The 20184-nt window shown below is 38.5% G+C and overlaps 1 protein-coding gene across 4 annotated transcripts in view; it reads left to right on the forward strand.

The window, feature by feature from the left end:
• The window catches only part of SEMA3E (semaphorin 3E), a 391299-nt gene that overhangs the window by 106084 nt on the left and 265031 nt on the right, over window positions 1-20184 (forward strand). The window contains exon 1 of one of the 4 annotated variants that reach the window (XM_054692489.1): window positions 8457-8472. The exons of the other annotated variants lie outside the window; for them this stretch is intronic. The gene's annotated coding sequence lies outside the window, so the exon portion shown is untranslated. Of the gene's footprint in view, window positions 1-8456; window positions 8473-20184 lie in introns of those variants that run through there. 4 annotated transcript variants of the gene reach the window in all.

The raw sequence follows: 20184 nt of genomic DNA on the forward strand, positions 1-20184 counted from the left end.
CTTAGTAATTGCCAACATTTATATGCATATAAAATCAGGGCAGGTCAGAAGTCAGAGGGCTTTAAAATCATTAAGGTGGTCTTACCTTTCTAACTCTGTAAAATGTTAATACTATTGATCTATAGCTTAGATAGCTGCTGAGAAAAACAAGCTTACATCAAGCAGCACAGCACATATTTCATAGAACTGATTTAAGGATTTACATGAGGTCCTATTTGTATAGCACCCGTAGTGTGTGCTATGTAGTATATATTTTCACTAAAATAAAATGAAACATTATTTAGCATTCAGTAATTATCATAGAATAATCTTGTGATGGTGTTGCTACTGGTGGTGTTGCTTATGTTGCTGCAATATGTACCTTTAAGAAGTCTTCATCTAGAATATAAACAGCTATCTAGATCATTTTAAATAATGACATTCTGCAGGGAATTGAAATATGCAAGGGGCATGCTAGAAGTCCCATACTGGTGTACTCAGGTTTTGACTATACTTGCTCAGAGGTTATATTTAAAATTAGAAGTCAGCAGAAAATTGATTTGTTGGACCAGGTAGTCAATATCATTTTGTTCTAAAAAGCCAAAACTGGAAAAGCTGTTAGAGTTTATGAGGGGGCAGCAACATTAGCTGTGTCTTAACTACACCTGAAGAGGCGATGGTAATAGTGAAACTGTCAAGAGGTTATAGGGACACAACATTTGGGTAACAAAAATCCATGCAGGTGTATTGCCTTGGGCAAAGGAAGGAAGAGTATTTAACAATTTTTCTAAAAGAAACAAAGCTGGTACATAGAGAAGCAGGTGGTGTTATCCTTGATGTTACATATTTTTAAGTCTCACTAGCTTTTCAGAAATTTTTCTTGTTCTGAATTAGCCAAGAATTTGTGGGGACCTAGAACCAGCAAAAGTGAGATTTTGCATGGCCTTGGCAAATGCAAAACAGTAGCATGAGCTCTTGGTGTAGGTCAGGCCATCCTTTTAACATCTGTCATGTTTCCAAAGATCCCCTACTTTCATTAAAATTCCTCTGTAGGCAAATCAATTCCAAATATAGCCAGGTACCTTTGGAATAAAAATTGTGCTTTTGGATCCTTCCTTTGACATGGTAAATTAGAATTATAAGAAATAGGGATGTGATCTGAACATCTGTGTTTTAAATAAGTTCCAGGTAATTTTGGTGCTTCACCATGTGTACACATGGTTCACCATGTGTAGTGATACTGTGCAGGTCTGAATATAGCAAAAAGGCATAAATTTGAAGGACAGCCAGAGAGTAACAATAACTTATTAACCTAATTTTTTTTTTAATACAAGAGCCGGGGTACAGGTCAGATGTGTGGGAGGGTAAGGAGATTCACCAGAGACAGAGCAGGGAACAGAACAGGCAGATTGACGAAATACACTGCTGAGGGGAACAGTGGGCGAGACAGGAGAGGTCTGCTCACCATGTGGGTTGCTCTGAGGCCGTCAGGGATCAAACCGGCACTGCAGAGGCTGCAGACAGCTTCACAGTACTGCACTCAAACAACCGCCTGCGCCACGAGGGAGGCCCTACCTTAAATTTTTAAAGAAAAAATATCTGTTAAATTAAAAATCTCTTTAAAAATTACTTCGTAATCCCAATTAAAACTCTTTTAATTAAATAGGAATCAGTAAGTATATATATTTCATCCAACCTCATGAAGAATTTTAGGAATGAAAATATCAAGAAAATAAAAATAAGCATAAATGATTTGTTTATAGCAAGTTAATCTTTTAAAAAATATTTATTTATGCATATAAGAACTGGGGTGCAGGCCAGAGGTGCAGGGGGTGAGAGGATTTACCAGCAACAGAGTGGGGAGCAGAATAGGCAAATCTACTGAAATACACTGCTGAGGGGAGCATCGGGCAAGTAGGGAGAAGTCTGCTGCACCATGTGGGTAACTCCCTGGTCAGAGATCTAACTCATGCTGCAGTGGCTGTGGATAGCTTCATAGTGCTGCAACTGAAACCCTTGCCCACCAGGGAGATCCTGTAATAAATTAATCTCAGACAGGGAGTATCCATTTAATACTGTAAGCACATTAAGCATTATCAGATGTAAGAGAATCTGTCTGGGCTACATTTTGCTTAATGGGTTTTGATGGAAAGCCATATAGTGATTCTAATTCATATTTAATTCCCAAAGGATACAAATAGCCCAAAGATTTAAGTTAAATGCAAGTAACCTACAAATCTTTAAGTATTTGAAACTGATGTGGTATTGCAATTTGGATCTCAGTTTAAAAGGACTTCTTTAAATTGTTTATCAAATATTTATTTGCTGTTAGTTTCTTAAATGTCAAATACCACTTTAATTTTGAAGGTCAATATATATTTATAAATAAGAGTGTGTATGTACATAAATGAATGTATGATATATGACCATGGATTCAAACAGAAAAGTAAATATATACATATATACTCTCCTGTATTTTCAGAGTGTCTTTGGACAAATTATCATGATAACACTGAATTCATACAATTGCTTGGTAATACTTGTTTTTAAATATTTAGTTTAACTTTTTATTGAAGTAACGTTGATTTATAACAGGTTATAATGTGTATACCATTATAAATCAGCATTGTATTATTGTAGCATATATAATGTGGCAATGTACATAGTATAATAAGTTCATCACTAAATGTCTAATTTCATCTTTCATTATACAGTTTGACTCCTTTCATCTAATTTATCCATCCCCCTTCATCTGTGCCTTCTAGTAACCACAAACTTAGTCTTATTGTCAGATCATTTATTTTTTATTGTTACTTAGTTCATTTGTTTGTCTTCTATCAAGTATTAAACAGTATAATCCATTCATGTCATCCATATCAATAGTGTCCTATATCATAAGTGAATTCTGATTCTATACTCAAAATATATATTTAATGCAATGATTTCATAGTTTTCTACTGTCATTTGTTAGTTTTAACAGTGGTATAAAAATGTGCTCATTGTTTCAGAAAGCAGTACACATATATTCTTTTGATTCACTCTTGAAAAGGCTTTTATTAATGTTTCCTATAACATTCACCAATGGTTCTCAACATGTGGTTCCCAAACCAGTAAGTTCAATATCATCAAAGATCTTGTCAGAAGTACACATTCTTGAAGCTTATTTTTTTCAGACTTATTTGTTCAGAAACTCTGGTCCCAATAATTTATGTTTTAGCATGTCCTCCAGGTGTTCATGATGCATACTAAAGTTTGAAAGCAGTCTCTGTCAAAAGCTAATGATCAAAGTTGCATTTCTAATCTTACTTGACTTTGAGCAAGAAATGTCATAATTGACCATTTCCAACTTTAAAAAGTCTTATTATGAAATATTTCAAAGCCAAAAGTTACAAAGAATAATAGAGAATATTCATGTCTTCATCCCAGCAATTTAGCACACACATTAAAATTTTGCCATACTTCAGTCATATAATTGTTTGAAATGCTTGAGATTCTGCTGAAAGCAAATACCTTATCCACTACCTTTCTTTTTTAAGATAATCACTACCATAAATTTACATATATCCTTTCTAGTCATACTTTTATCTTGAAGGTCTGATTATATACCCATAAATGTATAACACTGTTCGGTGCATTTTTAAATTTATATAAACAAATGTTTACAATTTGCTTTTTTCACCCAAATTATATTTTGAGGTCTGCCTATCAAAATATGTTGTGACTTCATTTATACTTGTTAAAATGTTTTATGTTGTTTAATATCATGAACAATTATTGATTTCCCCTGCATCTCTGGCCTGCACCCCAGCTCTTGTAGGCATAAATAAATAAATCTTTAAAAAAAATAATATGCTCTACAGAAATAACAAATATTAATGAGGGTGTGGAGAAAAATTGATGCATATATAGTTAGTGGGAATGTAGGCTAGTCCACTCCCTATGGAAAACACTATGGAGGCTTCTAAATACTTTAAAAATAGATCTACCATATGATCCAACAGTACCTCTCCCATAAATCTATCTCAAAAATATGAAAACAGTAATTCAAAGGAATGTTTCTACTCCTGTTCATTGCAGCACTATTTACAATAACCATACTATTGAAACAACCTAAGTACTCAGCAACAGATGAGTGAATAAGGAGATGTGGCATATAAGTATATACACAATGGAAAAGTATCAGCTATTAAAAAAAAAAAAAAGATGAAATCTTGCCATTTGCAGCAACATGAATAGAACTAGAGAAGATCATGCTAAGTGAAATAAGGAGAAAACAAATATTAGATCATTTCACTCTGATGTAGACTACAAAGAAATAAAGGAAAGAACAGATAAAACTAAACCAAAACAAACCTTGTAAATCTCACTGAAGAACTGAAGCTACTAGAAAAGAGGGTGGTTGCCCAGTGGATTATAGTGTAGGATAAACTGGTGCTTTGGTGGTGTGTGTAGTGTGATAACATAGATTAAAATGGGTGAGAATCTGTACCCCTAAATCATATACTATGTTGTAAACCAATACTGTCTCAGTAAAAACAAAAAAATGTAATTTAAAATTGATGATGCTATCAAAATTAGAGTAGACATGAAGAAAACAGTGCAAGTTAAATTAGCCATGTATGGAAAGTAATTTGGAAGCATACAATAAACTTGATATGCAAAAGAAGAAGAAGAAGAATATGGTCTACACCTTTTCTTCTATTTTGACCTTTCTTTGAGTTTTTCAATAAAGGTTACTGCCAGCCTGCATTTTATGAATTGAAGTTATAGTAGAGTATCTGACCTGGGTTCCTTATATTTGTGTGCAGGGCTGCTGGGGCCTAGAGGAAGCTTTTTGCAAAACTGAGGTGGAAGCTAAGAAAACCTGGCAAATCAGTAGTCTTTTAAGCCTTTTTGAATTATTTTGTCCTTTTGGTCTCTATTCTCTTTCAATATTGGACCTCTCTGGCATGACTAGAGATATAATAAAGAAATTTTATCAAGGTACACCTATACTTGATTATTTTTTGCTTCAGATATTTCTAGCAGAATTCAACTCTTCATATACTAATGTCAGCGTGCAAAAGAAAGCATCCCATATCTCTCTGGGTTCTTCTAGGCTGACAAGTAATCATACAAACATCAAATAGATTGATAAGAGAAAAAGTTAAGAAAAAGTTTAATAACACATATACCTTTTGCGTACATGAGAGACAGCCAGCATAACCGAATAACTCACACCACGTAGCTTTAGATGTCGTTTTAAATGCTTTAGCTAAGACAAGGTTGTTGGTGAAGGTGGGGAGCAGAAGGACAGGGCACATGCATAGGAGTGGGAGGAAAGGGAATGGTCAGTTACAGAGTTTGCCAAGGAAGAAACAGAAAACAAAGATTTGCAGATTCAAATTCTGCCTTCTCCAAGGTAAAGAGACAAGATTCTTTTTTTCCAGGATAGTGACAGAGACGCCCACACAGAGAGCTTATATCAATATCTTTTTTTTATTTTTTCAAAAAGCAGCTGCGGCCAATCTTGAGCGCTCCTCCCATGAAATCTACCTTTGCCAAAGTATGGCAGAGTTTTATACCTCTACACCAACAGGGTGGACTTTCTCTGTGTAAGGGATAAGAATGCCATACAGCTCACCACTTTCTGTTACCTACAAAATAAGAAATCTTCAAAGTAGATCTAGTAGTAACTGGGTATTATAAAATCTACCTCTCTTATATGACTAAAAGCAAGATGAAGAAATATGGAAACACCCTTGACCTCTGATCATATATAGTAACGTTTATAGGGAACATAGGGCTGGAAAGGGGAAGGCTTCTGCAAAAATGCAGTGAGTATGGGAGATTGCTGGACAAGGAATGATTTCATTGTAGTTTTCTGTTTTCACTAGCACCTCCTGGCAGGGAGGTTAGATCAATAATATTGAGCAAGAAGCTCAAGGCAGAGTAAAGTCAAGTTCCCAGGACTTCACTGTTTGCGTGGTTTCACTTGCTGGTTAGGCGTGAATGCCTCTCTTGGCTTACTCAGAAAATGGATAACTAAGAGAAACACACAAGCCCTCTGGCTGCTGCCAGCTACTGTTTTCACACAGAGAGCACAGGAAACTATGAGCCCTGTTCTGCCAAGCTGCACAAACACTACAAAGTCATGGTTGCCCCAGCAGCAGGAAGATCAGTTGCCTCTAGTAACTCAGGAATGGACTGAACCCTCTTAATGCTGCACAGCTGAGATGTCCTCCCCAGTCCCAGGACACAACTTCCAGTCAAATCTTGCTGAGGCTGTCCATGGCAGAAAAACTTGGCTGAAAGGCCAGGTGCTTACGTTTAGAGGCGCCTGAGTTGGGAAACTTTCAGACTTGAAGGAGACAGCTGCAGGATTCAGTGGTTAGGTCAGTTGTCCCTGGTTTGAGGAGCTCCCTTATTAGCTCTGGTAAGCAGGACTTCAGCAAAGTGGTGCTGAGATCCGGCAGCCCCAAGGGGTGTTACCAGAATTCACTGGTGCCCTGTAGGTTTCTCCACTAAACCCCAAATAACCCTTCCCTTAAACTAAGCTGTAAAGGGCCAGCAGTTCTGGAGCAAGAGATAAATAGCTTTGATCAGGGTAAAAACTATAACTGGGAGGAGATGAAGCACTGTGACTCCAGACAAGAGCAGCCATGGCAGCAGATATGCTGTTTCCAGAGAGAAGTTTATTATTTCCTTTCTGTCCTTTGCTTATTGAAGAGCAGACATGCTTGGGATGAGGACTTATACCCAAGAAAATACATTTAGGCCTAAGAAAATTCACCATCAAAAGGGATCAAGATAGCCTTAAAATTTCTTTCACCTTGACTAAATTTTAGAAGTATTTTTTCCTGACTCTAGGCTCCTGACTGTCCTTTTCTTAGAGAATTTACTTTAGGAAACTTGTAGTTATAAATTATGTAACTGCCCCTTTGCCATGTAAATCTTTTAAGCCTCTTCTCCCATTTTACAGTCCAGGAAAAGCTTTCTTAAGTCTCAGTCTTTTTGAAATATAATCATCAAGGAAGATAGGCTCAGTGAAATCAGTCAGAAAGCGAAAGACAGTTGCAGTTATCAGACGGTTTCACTCATTTGTGAAATATAAAAACCAAGGAAAACAAACTGGAAAAACACAGCAAAAATAATTTTTAGCCTGTGAAAAATGTACTAATTACCAGAGGGAACAGGGGCTGTGGCAGGGAGGACGGGGCAGGGAAGGAAGGAAGGGCATAGAACAGCTCAGTGGAGTTTTCATGGACAGTAAGTAAAGCATGTGCACATATGGAGGTGTGAAGTTGTGCTCCCCAAATTCTTTGTATTTTTTAACGATTTTATTTTTTTTTTATTTATACAAGAACTGGGGTACAGGCCAGATGCGTGGGAGGGTGAGAGGATTCAGCAGAGACAGAGTGGGGAACAGAGCAGGCAGACTGACGAAGTACACTGCTGAGGGGAGCAGCAGGAGAGACAGGAGAGGTCTGCTCACCACTTGGGTTGCTCTGAGGCTGACCGAGATTGAACTGGCTCTGCAGAGGCTGCGGACAGCTTCACAGCATTGCATTCAACCACCTGTGCCACTAGGGAGGCCCCTGTGTATTTGTTATAGATACACTGAGGTTAGAGGAGGTGCCATTTTCCCTGTCCCCTATTACATGCTGCCACCCTGAATTACAAGTTCCAACTTGCCATAAACCAGACTTTCTGCATGGGGGAGCTAGAGGAAACTAGGGGCAGGGGCAGAGCTGAGTGGTCAAGTGAACCTTCATTGTGATAAGTTAGGCAGGCCATCTCACTCCTGTGTGTTTCATTGACTTTTACCCTGGTACCGCTGGGAGAGAGATTGGAGGCGATATGTGGAGGAGAGACATGTAAAGAGAGACATTTGGAAAACGTACTTGGAAGAGACATGTGGATGAGAGACATGTGGGGAGGTTGTTCCTAGTCTTTGACAGAGATAGTGGCAGCTGTTGTCCGCACTTCATGGTGGAGTATTTGGTCCATTTTGAATACTGAATCTTTTCTTTGGTCCCAATTCTCTGGAACCTGCCATAGTTCTGTGATCCCACACCAGAAGGTGCCTTAAACTTGTAGCAAGCTTTCAAACTCCAGTGGCCCCACTTTTGACCAAGTCTTTTGGCTGAACATTTGCCCATGAGGGGGTGGGTAATTGGGGGTGGTGGGGTTATTGGGAAACTGTTATTAGGAATATTCTTTCTTCTCTTTTTATGCACGCTAATTCTATGAAACATTTTTTACACTAAGAGTCTGCTTCCTTTGTCTTTGGGCACTGGATATTCCAGATCCCTTTCAGAGCATGCACCTGTTAGCAGTTTGGGGTCCCTGGGTACCCTCATTTAACTGCTAACAAAGTTTTCTAAACAAATGACAAAGTAATTTTTTGTTTTTTTAAGGTAATACCCCATCCCTGAGTCTCTGTGAGAGAATGGCAGGCTAACTTCACTGGCTATCTTGTTCCAAGTTGCAAAGCCACCTTATGCCAAAAAGGTAGGAGATAAGAATTTAGAGTGGGGGTCTCCCTAGTGGTGCAGGGGGTTAAGTGTCAGCACTGTGAAGCTATCTGCAGCCACTGCAGCACGAGTTCAATCCCTGGCCGGGGAGCAACCCATATGGCATGGCAGACCTCTCCTGTCTTGCCTGCTGCTCCCCTCAGCAGTGAATTTCAGTCAGTCTGCCTGTTCTGCTTCCCGCTCCATCTCTGGTGAATCCTCTCATCCCCTGTACCTCTGTCCTACACCATAGTTCTTGAATGCATAAATAAATTAAAAAAAAAAAGCAATAGAATTTAGAGTGAGAGAACAGGAGAAGGAAGATTTACTCAAGTATAGAATGTAAGTATTTTAAGTTTTCATTCCTCTCTTCCTCTTCCCTCTCTTTCTTCCTTCTTTCCTTTTTTATTCATTGGTTTTTTGCAGCCTACTCGAGAAGATAACAGGCCCAAATTGCAGCTCTTTATGCCAACCCTCACCATGACTAATCTAACTGCAGTTTCAACCGCTCCCATATGTGGAGTTTCAAATTTTAAACCAATCAATCTAGAATTTCCTGGTTGTACTGGTGAGGTCATCTGTGTGATAAGATCCCCTTACTTACCCTAAGGAAGGTGGCTTTCCATGAAATAATTTTTTTTTTGTCCCACTTTCTTTCCAATTTAAAATCGTTTCATTTTATACAACTCTTTATAGTGCCTTTCTAATTGCTAGGTGAAATGCTGCCAATTCATGAATAGTTTAATAAAGATCATTAGAGCTCTAAATTTATTCAGGTGAGTTGGTTTTTTAACACTACTTTATGACATAACTTTATACTCTATAAATGTAATGTTTTAAGTTGTTTTTCATAGGAAAAAATTAATGCATTAAGAAGATGAGCTCTATTTTTCCTCTAAGGTTACTATTATCTGAGAAATACTAATCCTTTAATTCAAATAATATTCAGTACCTACTCTATTTGAGACACATGTCGGGTACATAAGCTTATAATGAAATGTTAAAAAAAAAGATGATTTCACTGGTGAAGTTTATAATCTTAGGTTAATCAACTAATCACAAATTAATAAGTATAATTTATGGAAAGTGAGAAGGTGGAATATAATGCTATTGGAGTATACCACATGGGGCTGAGAAATCTCAGAGGTCAGTGCCGGTGATGAGTGTGACCGGCAAGCTCCAGACTGAGGGTCCAGCTGCAGCATAAAGACAGCGTGTGGTCTGTGTCTAGGCAGTCTCAAGGGGGCCAACTGGCTGAGGCCACATTATGAGGTTCTGTGCTTCTTCTTATGTGGTGCTACTGATAAGTCAGACCCTTGACTGAAGATTTAGACCAAAGATTGTTTTCATATTTTCAACAAAGATCACATTAGATTCTCTCTCTCACTCTCTCACTCTACACACAACGTCTCTCTACCCCATCCCTACACAAAACCACACTACAATACTACCTCTGTACAAAGCACTTCTCTCACCTAAATTCTTTAGATTTACAGGATTTTTTTTTCCTCATTAAAAATACCTTACTCAGGGCCTCTCTGGTGATGCAGGGGTTAAAGTCTCAGCACCATGAAGCTGTCAGCAACCACTGTAGCACGAGTTCAAACCCTGGCCAGGGAGCTACCCACATGGCACAGCAGACCTCTCCTGACTCACCCACTGCTCCCCTCAGCAGTGTATTTCAGTACCTCTGCCTGCTTCTCACTCTGTCTCTGGTGAATCCTCTCACCCCACTGCACCTCTGGCTTATACCCCAGTTCTTGTATGCATAAATAGATAAACATTTTTAAAAATAAAATACCTTACATACTGATAATAAACTATGTAGGGAAGCAAAATATACTACTCCAAAATATGTTTCTTTGGCACAAGAATAATTTTGTACTAGTTATTATTTTTTATGAAACAGCAAACATCTCCTGAACCTCCACACAGTTGGAACACTGTTTCTCTTCCAGTATGGAAGAACATCAGTTTTGAGGAGAATAACTACCATTATAACAGTGTAATCTTAAAAAGGGGAGGTTCCAGGCTCCCTGGCTCACCTGTGGAAGGGTGACACTTATCTGCAAGGTAAAACTAGAAAGAGCAAGGGAGAGAGAAGACTAGGAAACAAAAGAAGATTTGGAGGAGACCTGTGGACAAGAGAAACATGTAAAGAAGCTGTGCTTGTTTCTAGGCCTTGGACTTGTACCAGGAACTTGGGGACGTGGAAGGAGACACTTAGAAGAGATGTGGATTAGAGACGTGTGGGGAGGCTGACAGTGGCAGCCTTTATCTTCACGTGTATTTTGATTTGCTGCTTTCCTTCCAGACTTCACTGGCCCCTTCTTCCTCTTTCCTGTGTTTCCCTTCAGAAGGTGCCTTAGACTGTGACAAGCTTTTGGGCCTCATTGGCCCCCCTATGGGCCAACCCTGTTTGGCTGGGCATTTACCTATGAGGGTGCTTCATTGGATAACTAAATTCTTTTCTTCTTTTCTAGTAAAGGTCTTATACACTAAGGAAGATCTATTTAGACTGTGCAGATTTGGGGGCCCCGGGGTTCCCTTCGGGGTGCCTGCTAGTGCTGTGACTTATGGATCAAAACCTCATATGAGAGGCCTTCTGGCAAAATGTCTGTGATTTCATTTTTTTTTTAAGATTTATTTATTTATGCACACAGAACTGGGGTATAGGCCCAGGGTGCGGTGAGGAGAGGATTCACCAGAGACAGAGTGGGGAGCAGAACAGGCGGATTGAGTGAAGTACACTGCTGAGGGGAGCAGCGGGTGAGACAGGAGAGGTCTGCTGCACCACATGGGTAGCTCCCTCGCTGGCCGGGAATCGAACTCCTACTGCAGAGGCTGGTGAAGGCTTCACAGTGCTGCGACTTAACCCCTTGCACCACCAAGGTGGCCCTGTGACTTCATATTGCTGAAGAATTCATTGTACCCCAAGGTATTGCCACTTTATGTAAGTTTGCTATGACTAAACCAAGAAAGAAGGCATACACAGATTTCTATAGAAATTATGATTCCATGAAAGATTTTGAGGACATGAGGAAGGCTGTGATCTTTACGAGTTCAGAGTGCAAAGAAACACAAAGGGCTTTTTGGCTTGACCAAAAAGTTTGTCACTGACCTATATCCCTTAACTATGAAATATGAATATTAGGACTAAGGAATAGTTCCATTTGACAAACACACACACACACACACACACACACACACACCACAGAGAGAGAGAGAGAGAGAGAGAAGAAACATCAGACATAGGAAAACCAGCTTGAAGTTACCCTGTCATAGAGGCATTTACATTAAAAGGAAAATATTTGTAAAGGTGTCTCCTGTCTGTACCAGGAAATAGAGGATGACTCAATCTCTAGAAACTCTCTTATCATAGAAAAAGGTCATGACTTACATCTGCATGACAACCTTTGTTTACTGTGCCTTTCTGGTAACCTCCCTTAGCTGGTTTTTCCCCTTCTCCCCCAACATCTTTTGTCTTTAGTTACAGACAGTATTTAAGGGAATGGCTTTGGCCATTTCAGGAGTTACTGAATTTTCTTGGTCTTTCCCATAAATACAGCATGTATACATGTTATTAAATGTTTGTTTTTGATACCAGGAAAACCAAAAGATGCCAAAAGATGCCAAAATATCCCATATTATTTTGTTTTTTTTTAAGATTTATTTATTCATACAAGCACTGGGTACAGTCAGAAGTGCGGGAGGGTGAGAGAATTCACCAGAACCAGAGCGGAGAGCAGAACAGGCAGAAAGACCGAAGCACACTGCTGAGGGGAGCAGCGGGTGGCAGGAGAGGTCTGAGCGCCATGTGGGACCCTTGCCCGTGGCCAGGGATCGAACTGGCACTGCAGAGGCTGCGGACAGCATCGCAGATCAGCCCTCAACCTCTGCACCACTAGGGGAGGCCCCAGGATCCCTGTGTTGCCCTTTCTAGGGGTTGTGTCCACAAATATGCATTAAAAAAAAGTAAGCAACTCTAGTGTGCTCAAAGGTTTTTAATTGGTGTAAGAGTAAAAGAGAATAGCGAGAGGGAGAAGAGGAGTTGGAAGAGAAGGGATTCAAAATATAAACTCCCTATTGAACTCTGAAATCATTGATCTCCTGTGGGCAAAGTTCAGCCAGCAGTAGTGTCCAAAGCAAAGCAGTCAAGGCCCAAGAACAGAACCACTAGGAGAATAAGTAAAGCAGGAAACACAAGCAAAAGGCTCAAGAGTTTGTGCAGGGCCCAAAGGGCTGAATCAGAAGGAAAGAACCAAAACTCGCCAGAGCTTAATCCACCATGATGACAACATGGTGACTGCCATTGTCTCTCAAGGATCGTGCTCCTGCCAAAGTGCTAAAGCTGGAAGAAGAGACTGGTGTTCAGTGTTTTAAGTCTACGATGGCTGCTCAGCTTCTCCCTGAGTGCCCAGAAGGCCCCCCCAACACACACACCGTTAAGTCAGGTTCACACTACAACAGGAGTTGGAGTGCTTTGCACATGGAAATAGGGGTGCAGGAAGACATGAAGGGTTGAAGTCAGGAGCATGTCTCTCTGGTAAAGGGAAATATATTTGTCCTCCCTGTAACTACTCATATAGTTCTAGACTGCATGGGTAAAGAGGAAAAATCTTTCCACCCCTTTCTTTTTTTCTCTCACTATGTTTTTTTTTTTTAAATAATAAATTTCATTTTTATATTCCCCATACAATTGCAACCCCCCCATTCTGACCCCAATCCCTCCCCTCCTGCCCCCCACCCCCCAAAAGTGTCTCTGGTTCATAGTTTTTTGTTTATTTTGATTTTCACTTTCTTATAGTTATTCATTTTCCTGGTCCCTTATTTAAGTTTTCTAGATTCCTGCTATGAGTGAGACCATCTGGTATTTTTCTTTTTCTTTCTGGCTTATTTCGCTGAGCATGATCCCTTCCAGCGCCATCCATGTTGCTGCAAATTGCATGTGTTTATCTTTTTTGAATGCTGAGTAATATTCCATGGCGTATATGTACCACATCTTCTTGATCCAGTCATCTATTTTTGGGCATTTGGGTTGTTTCCAAAGCTTAGCTATTGTAAACAGTGCTGCTATAAACATAGGGGTGCAGGTGCTCTTTGGAATTGATGTTTCTGTGTCCTTTGGGTAAATACCTAGGAGTGGAATTGCTGGATCATATGGAAGCTCTATGTTTAGTAGGTCCAGAAATCTCCTCACAGCTCTCCATAGTGGTTGGACCAGTTTGCACTCCCACCAACAGTGCAGAAGAGTTCCTTTTTCTCCACATCCTCGTCAACATTTGTTGATGCTAGTTTTTTTAATATGTGCCATTCTCACTGGTGTAAGATGGTATCTCATGGTAGTTTTGATTTGCATTTCCCTGATGACAAGTGATGTTGAACATTTTTTAATATGCCTGTTGGCCATTTGCATTTCCTCTTCAGAGAAGTTTCTTTTTAGCTCTTCTGCCCATTTTTTGACTGGATTATTTTCTTTGTTGTTGTTGAGTCTCATCAGCTCTTTGCAGATTTTTGTGATCAGTCCTTTATCATTAGTGTTGGGTGCAAAAATGTTCTCCCAGTCGGTGGGGTTTCATTTGTTTCTGTTATTGTCTCTTTTGCTGTGCAGAAGCTCTTTAATTTGATGTAGTCCCAGCTGTTTATCTTTGCCTTCACTATCACTGCTTTGGGTGATGTGTCTGTAAAGATGTCTTTGATGTGCATATCACGTAGTGTTTCACCTATATTTCCTTCTATGTATTTTATGGTTTCAGGTCTTATGTCTAGTTCTTTAATCCATTTTGAGTTGATTTTTGTGTATGGTGTGAGGTAGTGGTCAAGCTTCATTCTTTTGCATGTAGCGACCCAGTTTTCCCAGCACCATTTATTGAACAAACTTTCTTTGCTCCAATGCATAGTCTTTGCTCCTTTGTCAAAGATTAGTTGACCATAAATCTGTGGGTTTATTTCTGGATTTTCTATTTGATTCCATTGGTCTGTATGTCTGTTCTTGTTCCAATACCATGCAGTTTTGATGATTATGGCTTTGTAGTATAGTTTGAAGTCTGGGAGTGTGATACCTCCATTCCCTTCTTTTTTTCTCAGGAGCGCTTTGGCTATTTGGGGTTTTTGGTGATTCCATATGAATTTCATCAATAATTGTTCTATTTCTTTGAAGAATGACATTGAAATTTTGATTGGAATAGGATTGAATCTGTATATTGCTTTTGGTAGGATAGCCATTTTAATAATGTTTATTCTTCCAATTCATGAGCAGGGGATGTCTTTCCATTTCTTTGTGTCTTCTATTTCTTTTAACAGTGTTTTATAGTTTTCTTTGTATAGGACCTTTACCTCTTTTGTTAGATTTATTCCCAAATATTTGATTTTTTTTTGTTTTGATAATAACATTAATACAAGGGTAGACCTTACATTTAAGAGAAACTGGAGTAATTATTTAGCTATTTTTAAAAAAGCCCATTTTTTAAAATATTCTTTTGAAGTCTCCACAATTTTAATTGTGTTAGTGTTGGGGAAGAGGGTAAATTTCCTTCTGTCCCTCTCAGTTCTTCTAGGGCTTGTTGAGTAATCAAAACAGCAACAGGGCCTCCTCAGTGGCATAGCGAGTTGAGCGCTGTGCTGTGAAGCTGTCCGCAGTCTCTGCAGTGTGGGTTCGATTCTCGGCCAGCCAGGGAGAATCCCACATGGCGCGGCAGACCTCTCCTGCCTCACCCACTTCTCCCCTCACCAGTGTCTTGGATCCATCTGCTTGCTCTGCTCCCCGCTGTCTCTAGTGAATTCTCTCACCCTCCTGCACCTCTGACTATACCCCAGTTCTTGTATAAATAAATGAATCTTAAAAACAAAACAAAACAAAACAAAAAACCAGCAACAGATCTGCAGGAGAAAAAGCTCAATTTCATTATTTACATATAATGAATCTATATGAAGAATGAGGTTTTCAACTTCAATGAGGGGAGTGAGTGTTTGTATGTTGCCCAAAATTCAAGGACTTGTTTACTCAGTGTGGATAAATGCCAAAAAAATAAGTAAATAAAATAAAAATGACACCAGGGTTTAGGAAAGGAAAGGACTTTAATGCAAAACCAGTTTAGCAGGAGACAAGTGTCCAAGACTTCTAAGTGTTTCCTTGAATGGGAAAGGAGCTTATATCATATTTTGGGAAGTGGACTCGGGAGAAAAAAAGAGTTGAATTTCATTAACTGAACAATGGTGTGGAGCATGGGTACATGGGTTTGGTGAAAGTCATTGATTGAAGCAGACAATGGGAACAGAAATGCAGAGTTGACAGAAGATCATCAGTGAGAGGGGTCTTGTTCACACATGTGCTGGTAGTCAAATCCTTCAGATGCATTGACACCTCATAGACAAGGGCTAGACCCTGATTGCTAGCTTTTCTTTATTTGGAGAAACAAAATTACTTAGGAAGGTAAGTAGTCCTGGTATTTTAACAAAGGAATTCATATATGATCTAATTTAACCAGCAAGACTGAAAAACAACAACAGACACCAGTTAGAATTGGTTAATAGCTAGGCTATAGGCAGAAAAAATGCAGTTAGTTTGGGAGTGGACTTTTGCTTTTGGGAGCTTGTTTCGTATTTCCTGAGCTAAGGAGTGGGATCGGTGTCTGGGACTTCAAGGGCAAGGAGGGGACTCACATGACAAGGACAGGATCACATGACAAAGGCTGGATGCTTTGTAACTACATGTTTGCCATGCAATATAGGGATTTCTCCAACAGAAAAGATTTTTTCTGGAAATAACCCAAATTTTCACCTGGGTATTTTTAAGAGAGAGGTAAAAGTTTCTCCTGAGTCTGCAGAATCTTAATTGTTCATAATTTTAAATCATGCCAAAGAGGCACATCTTGAGGAGGCCTATTCTAAGCATCTTGGGAGGCCATTTCTTAGCTCCTTGATTAGTAACTGCATGAATGCAACAAAAGTAGATTTATTACTATTTTCCCCATATAATCTCCTGGAGTCTAACTGACCCAAATAAAAGCTTAATATGAAATCAAATACAATTCCATACTTAAGTAACATCTTTTTCTACTTATCAGTTCTTTATTTGAGGGATCGCAAATTATTTATTTAATTCTAAATACAGAAAAATTGCAAATGGAAGATGTTAGAAGTGCAATATATTAAAGCAATACTTCAAAAAGCTTTGAAATCACTGATCCAAATCTTTGAAATTAGTGCTCTAATTGGCCATTATAATCACGTACTTAAGGAAATAGCTGCATGTCATTTTCACACTTGACAAGCGTTATTCAACACAAGGGTAAGGATTCTGTTCTGTGAATCAAACATGTTATAAATTTGTTCTTTTCACTAAGACAAAGTATATTAATTTTCTCTTGCCTCTGTTGGTCAATACTATTTTCAACAGAAAAAATATTCTGTTAGTACTTTCTAAGTAGATTTCCTTAGATTTTACATAACACTTGGAAAGTATAAGCAGAAAATTATTGTTACAAACATTGTTAATAACCAAAATACATACTTGCCCAAGGCACCTGTGCACAAAGGTATACATAGTAACTTTTTTTAAAATTTTATATGTTTTTTCCATCATTCTTCATTTCTGCACAATGTATGCTTTCTCATCTCCGTTACAGTACCCGTGAAATTCCCACCACCAACTCACCCATGTACATCACCATAGTGCCAGTAACTCTTTTAAATAGTCACAGAAGAGCACAAGCCAAAATGTTTTGCAGACAATTAAGACAATAAATCTAAATGAAACCATATGACCTTTGATTTGTACAACCAGAAGTGCTGTTTCTAGACTAAAACTGCGTGTGCCTAGGAAAAGGTATGTAAAGATAAAGACAAACACAGATATAAATACATAGTGATTTTAAAACATATCCACAAATTCTTTGGCAAATTTTCTATCATAAATTAGAGCTTATATTTCATCTCCTTGAAATTGTGCGGGGCTTTGTAATTATCTTTACAAATAGAGTGGAACATGAGCGACCTGGTAGTGCTGTGACTTCTGAGGCAAAGTTAGAATAGGCCATGTTACTTCTTTTTTTATTTAAATATTTCTCAATTTCTTTTTTTTTTTGTAAAGATTTATTTATTTATGCATACAAGAGCTGGGGTACAGGGCATAGATGCGGGGAGTAAGAGGAGTCACCAGAGACAGAGTAGGGAACAGAACAGGCAGACTGACCAAAGGGAGCAGCAGGGCCAGTCAGGAGAGGTCTGCTGCACCATGTGGGTTGCTCCCTGGCTGGCCAGGAATTGAACTCTTGCTGCAGTGGCTGCGGATAGCTTAATAGGTTGAGTCTTAACCCTTGCGCCACCAGGGAGGCCCCTCTCAATTTCTTTTAATTAATTAATTAGCATAGAACTGGTATGTAGGCAAGAGTTGCGGAGAGTGAGAGGATTCACTAGAGACTGAGTGGGGAGCAGAAAGATGGATCAACTGAAACACACTGCTGAGTATAGCAGTGGGAAAGTCAGGAGAGGTCTGCTACACCATGTGTGTTAGCTCCCTGCCTAGTGATCGAACTGGCTGGGGATCGAACTCAGGCCACTTTGCTGTGGGAGGGCAGGTGCAGTGTTAGTGCTGAGACTCAACCCCTACGCCACCAGGGAGGCCCTAGGCCATGCAACTTCTACTGGCATCTCTCAAGATACTTGCTCTGGGGTCTTCAGCCACTATGTGCAAAGACCACATAGACCCAATCCAGGGAGGGAGGAATGTGCTTTTCACATTTTCTGATCTCACATACCAGATAAGTGAATCAGTACACAGAAGTGATCCCCACCACTGCCTAACTGCGACCCATTAAAACTCAGAAAAAACTGCCTACCTGGGCTCAGTCACCATAGATTTATGGGAAAAAAAAAATCAATGGCTGGTATTTTTTTAAACTATCAAAGGAAAAGAGAATAAAATACTGTAAAGTATCTCTTTGTGGCATAAGGATTATTTTGAGCTCACAATTTTTAAGAAACAATGGTCATAGGAAAAGCACCAAAAGGCAAGTAGAATTTTTCCTTTTATAAAAGATAGTTATATTTATAAGGAAAATTTCCACTTATAAGGGTGTCCCCTCTCTGTGCCAGGAAGAGAAAGATGACTACAATTGTAGAAATTCTTTTCAATGAGGAAGACATTGACTTAAGTCTGCATAACAACCTTATCCTGTTAGCTGTTTTGCTTTGTAACCTCTCATAACTACCCACCCCACTCTGCATACACTCGTATTTTGTTTTTTAACTGGAGATAATATTAAGGTGGTGGTTTGGACTATTTCAGGGAGTTTCTCACTTTTCCTAACTCTCATATCAGTGGCTTACACTTCTGTTTTTCTCCTGTTAATCTTCCGTTATGGGGTAGGTCTCAAACATGAATCTAGAAAGGTAACAGGAAAATTATCGTGCCTTCCCTACACCACCATTTGGGTTGACTTGTTAACAGTAGTAGAGAGAACAATAGATACTAAAATTAGATTTATTTCACAGTATCGCCATATACTGCACATAAATGCTAGTCTTATAAACATATATTGGGAGGTAAATATGACTTATTTTCCAACAGAAGAAAAATTATAGTTTGTTTTTCCTATGTTGTTATCAATAATTGCTATGATTTCAGGGTTATCATTGCTTTATTTCAGTGACATTTTAGAATAGAACTACTACTTTGAGATCAGGATACAAGAACATAGTTTATTCTGTATTTTCCTTTAATAGGCATATTATATCTTGAAAAACACTACTTGAAATGTTCACAACTCTCTAAGAATTAAGAGCAAAAGTAAATATATTCTTTTCCCTTGTATAATAGTAAGAAAAGTTGTAGTGATGCTGGTTAATACTGAATAACAAATTCAGAGTAATGGGTCTGATATGGAGTAATTAGTTCTCAGCATCATGTTTTGAAAGCATCATGGATCAACTAGAACATATTTCTAATAAAAAGAAGATTTAGATCATATCAGGGGTCCCAGGTTTTACCACAACTGAAGGTATTCAAACAGAGAAGGAATTAATAATTGCCAAAGAGGCGTACATGGGATACAAGCTTCAATACATAAGTTTTGGAATTTCTTATAAGATGTGCATTATATTTTCTCATTGCTTTGGGCTCCTGTAAAATACTTGTGATTTTTAATATAGAAGTTATTAAAATGCATTGTTTGATATATTTCATAGGAAGGAAATTTTCAAGAATTGATTAATAATATAATTTCCCAAATTACATTTTTTCCTATTATACAAATGTTTTTCCTTTTCATAGTCTCAATGCAAATTTTTTTTATCAAAGTACATTATATCAACACATATATTTATAGTACATATATATATATTAGTTAATTCATTGTTACTGACAAGCCAGATGTTAGGAATAGTTTTGACATCTCAGTAGAATTTCTAAGAATCATTAAATGAGTCACTTGGCATTTATGCAAGCAATATAACTATATCTGAATTCCTCATTAAGTAAAATATGATTTGAAAGATGTGACACATTATATGAGATTGATACACTAAAAGGCTATTCAAACCTTGAAAATTTGTGTTCAAATTCACATTATTTTTGAATTGTAACCAAAATGCCTTTCTAAACTGAAGTACAGTTCAGTTTTTGTCTTCCTCAAAGTTTGAATAAATTTGAAGTCATGCTTACTTCATGAACACAGAAACATCTACATTAAGGGAGACTATCTTGCAAAAG

The sequence above is a fragment of the Talpa occidentalis genome, unplaced genomic scaffold (genome assembly GCF_014898055.3).
Source record: "Talpa occidentalis isolate TD23 unplaced genomic scaffold, MPIMG_talOcc4v2.1, whole genome shotgun sequence".
In the NCBI taxonomy this organism is placed as follows: Eukaryota; Metazoa; Chordata; class Mammalia; order Eulipotyphla; family Talpidae; genus Talpa; species Talpa occidentalis.